Genomic DNA, 7,971 nt, shown 5'->3' on the forward strand with positions numbered 1-7,971 from the left:
ATGCAGCTGCTGGGTGACCTTGGGCTAGTCATACTTCTCTGAAGTCTCTCAGCCTCACTCACTTCACAGAGTGTTTGTTGTGGGGGAGGAAGGGAAAGGAGAATGTTAGCCGCTTTGAGACTCCTTCGGGTAGTGATAAAGCGGGATATCAAATCCAAACTCTTCTTCTTCTCTTCTTCTACTCAAACTGCATCTGTATGTGACTCAGGATCACAAGCAGCATGGACAATGTGCTGGTCTCTATTCTGACACTCCGTTGACCAGACAACCCACCAACAGCCAGCATGACTAAACCAACTCAATAAGGAACATTGCACAAACACCAACCCAAGCAAACTTGGCTTTATGTTGGAATTGCTTTCTGCACTTCCGGTTTGCATTGAACAATTAGGCAACTGTAACAATTGTTGTGTACTATTTGGGAGAAGAGGCAAACTCATCCACTGAATCGCCTTCCCAAAATTATTCCTGATGATTATTTTTTTATATGACAGTCCACACCCTGACTGCCCATATGGAGACGAGTCTCCAATAACTCAAAACAATCCAATGTCTTCTTGCCATCTTTGCCATGAAAGGAAGGTAACTGGCAGTCTGGAGCCTGCTGCTATAGATCCTGCAGCACCGCTTGATCCAGAGCTCCCACACAGGCACATTAGACTATCAGCCCCAATGGAAAGTTGGGCCCTCAAGCCCTGTCCATGGTACTGATTTCCAAGGCTGCAGAACTGCACGGAAGGTAGGTGCCAGAACTGGACCATGGTTAAAGTAAAGGTAAAGGGACCCCTGGCCATTAGGTCCAGTTGTGACCGACTCTGGGGTTGCGGTGCTCATCTCACTTTACTGGCTAAGGGAGCCGGCGTACAGCTTCCGGGTCATGTGGCCAGCATGACTAAGCCGCTTCTGGCAAACCAGAGCAGCACACGGAAACACCATTTACCTTCCCGCTGGAGCGGTACCTATTTATCTACTTGCACTTTGACGTGCTTTCGAACTGCTAGGTTGGCAGGAGCTGGGACCGAGCAACGGGAGCTCAGCCCATCGTGGGGATTCAAACCGCTGATCGGCAAGTCCTAGGCTCTGTGGTTTAACCCACAGTGCCACCCGTGCCCCATAACTCAGTTATGGGACCATGGTTAACTCAGTGCAGAAGTCACATGTGCAAGTGATGCAGCTGGGCTGGTGATAACCATCCACAGTTCTTCCTGCAGTAGAAAACTCAGACCCCAATGTGCTCATGGGAAGACAGGATGAGAAATGGCCACATTGCAAGCATCTCATCCTCCAGGTATGTGAGCTGGGGGTGGGGAGAAGCTCCAAAGTGTCTTGACTGATTTCTGAAGTGCCTTTCCCCTACGCAGAGCAAAGATACATCAGAGCCGCTGCTTTCTGATGGGCACAGGAGTGTCAGAAAGGCAATCAACACCCCCCTGCGCCCACAGCAATAAATCTGCCCAAGAATTTGATTAAATATTTAACGAGCTTAAGAGCCGAAGATGAAATATTGTGTTTAATTTTGAACTAGCACATTTATTTATTAGACTTTTTAAAGTACCGAATTGGTTTTAAAAGATAATATTCCTTTAATTTTCTCATGAAAACCGGGACTTAATTAAAAAAGCTATTTTAAGACTCTGGGAAGGGTACTTAACGGAGAGGAGGCAAGAAGAGGCACGACGACATTCGCTTGGAAGGCCCACGGAGGTGAGAGCCGGGAGCCACGTGAGATCGCAGATACAGGTCAGAGAGGAAGGATGATGCGAGAGTTTTGCACCAGGCGGTAAGACTAAAATTTATCTGTCTCACCAAAACACCCAGAGACAGCGCTTTAGCTTCCCTTCATTTCTGTAACATGCTGGCACTGCGAGTTCTCTTTTTTATTCACTTAACTGTTAAAATGATAACAACACTCTGACCTTCGATTGAATGTCCCAAAGCAGAAACACATAAACCTGAAGATCAAACTCAAAAATAAAACTAAAATTCCCCCATGCACTTTTTATCACCATAATTATTTTTTATTGAATGTATTAGGGCTGTGCATCCACATCTAGGGGTGTGCCCTCAATAATAAGGAAAATTGGGATGGCTTGGCGCAGACTCCCGTTTTCCTGAGTCAGATCAGACAGATGCACGTTGAAAGAGATCAGGGAGGCCTTGACTTTCTGAGTCACGACATGGCCTTGGTCCCGCACCCTGCAAAGTGTTTCCCCTCTTTTCTTTCCTGAGGAACCAAACCTAGCCAACTGAGGACATAACCTGTCAGTGAAGGAACTTCTCTGACATAACCAAAGCTCAAAGGGAGGAAAGTGGGATTGGGATTTTTCATTTTGAGAGACAGGTCTAGCTTTTAATATCAGAGAATTATTTTCCAAATATACTCCAATCACAGTGATTTGCATGCGTGAAGAATAAACAGAGTTGTTTTTCACGTGCCTTTTCTTTCCCCTCTGAGTTTTGTCAGCTCAGATTGCTTTAAGTCAGCTTACTTTAAGTAAGTCAGTTTTACATAATATCACACATTCAGTTATTGCTAGCTCTTCAGGACATTTTTAAAAATCCATTTGGAATAAGCTATCCCTTAAAAAGAAAACACTGGTTCTCATATTAATGATAGCACCTTCCTTTCCCTCCCTGTAACGTTTACTGGTGGTAAACACAACACAATTGATAGCCAAGGAAGAATGACCTTCGCCCCAAAGCTTTGAGCACGATGCATCTCACAAGCCCATTTTCACTGAGATGAGTGCAGCAGATCTTGTGACTTTCTCCCATCACAGTTGGCCGCACAGCCTGTGAACAAAAAAATTGGAGAGATCTGGATTCCAAACAGCCTCACAGCTCTTTCAAAAGGTTAGAGTTTATTACTCTGGGGAAATCTTCTTACGAATATATTTACAAGTCATGCAGATGTGTGTGTTTGTTTTGTAGCTCGACATTTCAGTGTAGGTAGTTGAAAGCAGACATTTTCATTTCTCCCTTAGGGTGCTGCCTTGTAGATTAATGATACTTATGAACTGAAATGTTTGTGCAGTCACTCCTCAATGCAGAAGGGGATCTCCACTGTCCGCACTTGAATTTCACCTTTAAGTAGACTGGATGCTATCAGCACTTGATTTAAGCTGGAGAAGCTCAGGGGCTGAGTATTAACAGTATGCAGGATTGACTTGTGTGCTTTTGTAGGTGTGCATTTGAAGCCGAGAAGGAGGCAGGAGAGATTTGAAGAGATTGATTGGTTTCCAGGATCTAGTCTCATGAGGTATGTGGCTTGGCCCCCAGTAAACACAGAAGAGAGTGCAGCAAACTGCTAGGGGAATGGGAAGCAATGCACAATGGTTTCTAGAATATCAAATACAGAATTTTCAAACAACCATGTTCAGCCTTCAGTGCCCGAAGGATTTGCTCTTTTCGGCTGCTAAGACAAATTAGTTCAATCTGAGATTTTTAGCTAGAGAGCCAATAAAGTTTCTAAGAGCTGCGAAACTAGAATATTCCATGTGGTGGAAGCCACGAGACACAGCAGACCTTCCCAATGTTTATTTTTCCCCTTTCACAATCATCAGCTACCAATACTGGTATATGTCTCTCTCTCTCTCTCTCTCTCTCTCTCTCTCTCTCTCTCTCCTCGTCCCCCCCCCCCCACCGTTACAAGATCCCATTAATCATCATTACTATTTCTAACTTCCTACACATTAAATACCACTTGTCATCACGCTTCCGTCTCGACTGCCTCAAACCAAACCCTTTGCTTATTTCTTCACCCCAACCTCCATTCGGAAGACTGCTGCTTCCCTGGGTCTCTTCCTCTGACCAGGGGATCACGTTCTGTTTCAAACGAGAAGTGCCATCCCACCTCTATTGCTGGTGAGAAGCGGTACCAATTTTGGGTGAGATTGATGGCTCAGTTGGTAGAGCACGAGACTCAATGGGGCAAACGTATGGTTCTGTACTTAGGCAGGAAGAACCCGCTGCACAAATATAGTACAGGGATACCTGGCTTACTAGCACTACATTGAAAGGTATCTAGGGGTCTTAGTGGACAACAAGGTGAACATGAGTCAGTGTGATTTGGCAACAAAAGAAGGCTAATGATATTCTAGGCGGCATCAACAGTAGTGTCCAGATCAAGGGAATTAATAGTAGCACTCTATTCTGCCTTGGTCAGACCAAACCTGGAGTACTGTGTCCAATTCTGGGCACCACAATTTAAGAAGTATGTTGACAAGCGGGAAGGTGTGCAGGGGAGGGCAATCAAGATGATTCAGGGTCTGGAAACCAGGTCTTATGAGCAAAGGTTGAAGGAGTTGGGTATGTTTAACCTGGAAAAGAGGAGACTGAGAGGAGATACAATTGTTGTTGTTTAGTCGTGTCCGACTCTTCGTGACCCCCTGGACCAGAGCATGCCAGGCACTCCTGTCTTCCACTGCCTCCCGCAGTTTGGTCAAACTCATGCTGGTAGCTTCGAGAACACTATCCAACCATCTCATCCTCTGTGGTCCCCTTCTCCTTGTGCCCTCCATCTTTCCCAGGATCAGGGTCTTTTCCAGGGAGTCTTCTGTTCTCATGAGGTGGCCAAAGTATTGGAGCCTCAGCTTCATGATCTGTCCTTCCAGTGAGCACTCAGGGCTGATTTCCTTAAGAATGGATACGTTTGATCTTCTTGCAGTCCATGGGACTCTCAAGAGTCTCCTCCAGCACCATAATTCAAAAGCATCAATTCTTCGGCAATCAGCCTTCTTTATGGTCCAGCTCTCACTTCCATACATCACTACTGGGAAAACCATAGCTTTAACTATACAGACCTTTGTTGGCAAGGTGATGTCTCTACTTTTTAAGATGCTGTCTAGGTTTGTCATTGCTTTTCTCCTAAGAAGCAGGCGTCTTTTAATTTCGTGACTGCTGTCACCATCTGCAGTGATCATGGAGCCCAAGAAAGTAAAATCTCTCACTGCCTCCATCTCTTCCAATAGCCATCCTCAAATATCTCAAGGGCTGTTACATGGAAGATGCAGCAAGCTTGTTTTCTCCTGCTCTGGAGCATAGGACTCGAACCATTGGCTTTAAGTTACAAGAAAGAAGATTCCAACTCAACATCAGGAAAAATTTCCTGGCAGCAAGAGCTATTCGATAGTAGAACAGTCTCTCTCAGGAGATTGTTGACTCTCCTTCCTTGGAGGTTTTCAAACAGAGGTTGGATGGTCATCTGTGATGGATGCTTTAGTTGATATCCCTGCATTGCAGGGGGTTGGACTGGATGACCCTTGGGGTCCCTTCCAATTCTACAATTCCACGAAGAAATCTCATGAGATCTCACATGCTCCACAAGATCGTGCACTATTTCAGTGAGCTGGAAACTGGTGCAATCTCACCTGAAATCGGTGCTGATGGCAGTAGTGCTTCTCCCCCAGTGTCAAAAGTTTATTTCCATGCTTCCCTCTGGCCAAAAAAGGCCTCCAAGGCAGTTCACATAGGATGTACACAAAAACTACAAACATTTAAGACAGCAAAGTCTTCGCATTTCAAGAAAAACTAAAAGCCAACCACATCCATGCTTCTGCCAAAAGGCAAAGGACCGTTCCCAGAAAGATGTCAGAGAGAGCAAGAGCAAATCCTTAGGGGGCAGCTCCTCCTCAGGAGGGTCCAAGACAGGGGTGGTGACGGGGGGCAGGGTAGATAGGAAAACTTGCCCCTGGTGGTTGCGTGGCGAGTTCCCGCCTCCTCCCTCAGAAAATAAAGACACGAGACACAAGAATTTGGGTTAATGGGTCAAATTAGGCCACAACTTTATTGATTACAGGAATTAAGCGGTATTGGCTTAGGCATTGGTCCTAACAATTAACCGGCATCCGCCTGCAGGCTGGAAGACCGGTGAGGGTTAACCACCAGTAGGGGGAGTCCTGCTGAGGCACGTCAGCTAGGAGCTCCCCCCGGAGTTACCGCTCGGGGGCGTGCCGTGGGCCCACACCTCCATAGGCTTAGGACAAGGCCACGCCCCCTGGAATCCTTTACCGGACTACCCTTTGTTTTGGGGGAAGGTGATGGTGCTTTCTTCCCCCTTCATTTGCATAACAAAGAACCATACCCCTACCAATGCCTAACCACCTATACCGAGGAGTTGTGACGGATTGCTACGAGGTAGGCGAAAACCAAGTGGCTAGTGCCAATCTGCCAAATGGAAAAATTCCTACCAGGCCCCTTGACGGCGACCGACCGAGGTCCATAGCATTGTCAAGAACCTATCCTAACAGGTGGGAGGGGAGGGAAAAACCTTGCTAGCTGCAGCATGGAAAAGAGAAAGTTTCTCAGCCGTGCCAGACCTAAATACGCGAGGCCACGCCCCCTGGGCCAGCCGATTGGCTGGGCCAGGGATGACATGGCCGAGGATTCCCTGGCATCGCGGGGGCTGGAGCCAGCCCCTGCGAGCGTGGGGGAGGGGCGTGAAGTTCTCAACCCCACCTCCTCTCTAGCTCGGAAGTGGCTTTCCGGACACTCTCCCGCAGCCTCTGAGTGCACCTAGAGATAGACTGATCCATCTCCAGGCCAGTTCCACGTCAATCTGCAATTATTATTATTATTTTTAAGAAAACTCACATTATTTTTGAGCATATTTTGTTACACCCTAAAGTAGCTGGATTTTGTGCTTTTTTATTTTTTGAACCAAGAACCGTATCACAAAGTTTGGAGGGGGGACGACGCAAAAACTGAATTTCAGGCTGCATATGAGCAAGAATCAGGTTGAATCGCTTAAAAAGGTGGAACAAAGGACATCCTAGGGCAACTCTACGTACATTCAACCATGCTATGATCCATGTAAAAGTAAAGGTAAAGGGACCCCTGACCATTAGGTCCAGTTGTGACCGATTCTGGGGTTGTGGTGCTCATCTCGCTTTATTGGCCGAGGGAGCCGGCGTACAGCTTCCGGGTCATGTGGCCAGCATGGCTAAGCTGCTTCTGGCAAACCAGAGCAGCGCACGGAAACGCTGTTTACCTTCCTGCCGGAGTGGTACTTATTTATCTACTTGCACTTTGACGTGCTTTCGAACTGCTAGGTTGGCAGGAGCAGGGACCGAGCAACGGGAGCTCACCCCGTCGTGGGGATTCGAACCGCCGACCTTCTGATGGGCAAGTCCTAGGCTCTGTGGTTTAACCCACAGTGCCACCCGTGTCCCAACGATCCATGTAAGTCCTAGGCTCTGTGGTCTAACCCACAGTGCCACCCATGTCCCAACGATCCATGTATGCTTCCGCAAAGGGAGACTTTTTCAGTTTCATGGTTGTTGTTTTCCCAGCGGTTCTTTGCTGTGCCAGCCTGAGAACTTGCATGAGGAAGAGGTTTCCCTTCCATCCCAGGTGGCAGAAATGGCAGGACCGTGGATCTGGAGGTAGCTACGCTGCTTCTGGATTTCCCCCTTAAGCCCCACTGACTTCAGTGGGTCTACTCTATGCATGACTGCGTGCGGATCCAACCCATAATTCAAACTCTTGGCTAGACTTCCACGTGGAGACAGTTGTCTTAATCAACTCCCTGCAGAAGTCAATGTGGTTTCTCTAACCTTGGGAGAAATAATAAACCCACAAGAAAACCTGAACGTAACTCCAATGTACATACAGTGGTACCTCAGGTTAAGTACTTAATTCGTTCCAGAGGTCTGTTCTTAACCTGAAACTGTGCTTAACCTGAAGCACCCCTTTAACTAATGGGGCCTCCTGCTGCTGCCGCGCCGCCAGAGTACGATTTCTGTTCTCATCCTGAAACAAAGTTCTTAACCTGAAGCACTATTTCTGGGTTAGCGGAGTCTGTAACCTGAAGCGTATGTAACCTGAAGCATATGTAACCTGAGGTACCACTGTACTGCAAAATCCTGGGAAGCATTAATATAGGATGTCTCAAATCTAAGTCACGGGAAATTGTTACGGCGCTGGTTAAACAGCCAGGAAGCTGTTCTGATCACTCTGCTAAAAAAAGGTACT

This window comes from Podarcis pityusensis, assembly GCF_964106645.2.
Source record: "Podarcis pityusensis genome assembly, chromosome: 1".
NCBI lineage: Eukaryota > Metazoa > Chordata > Lepidosauria > Squamata > Lacertidae > Podarcis > Podarcis pityusensis.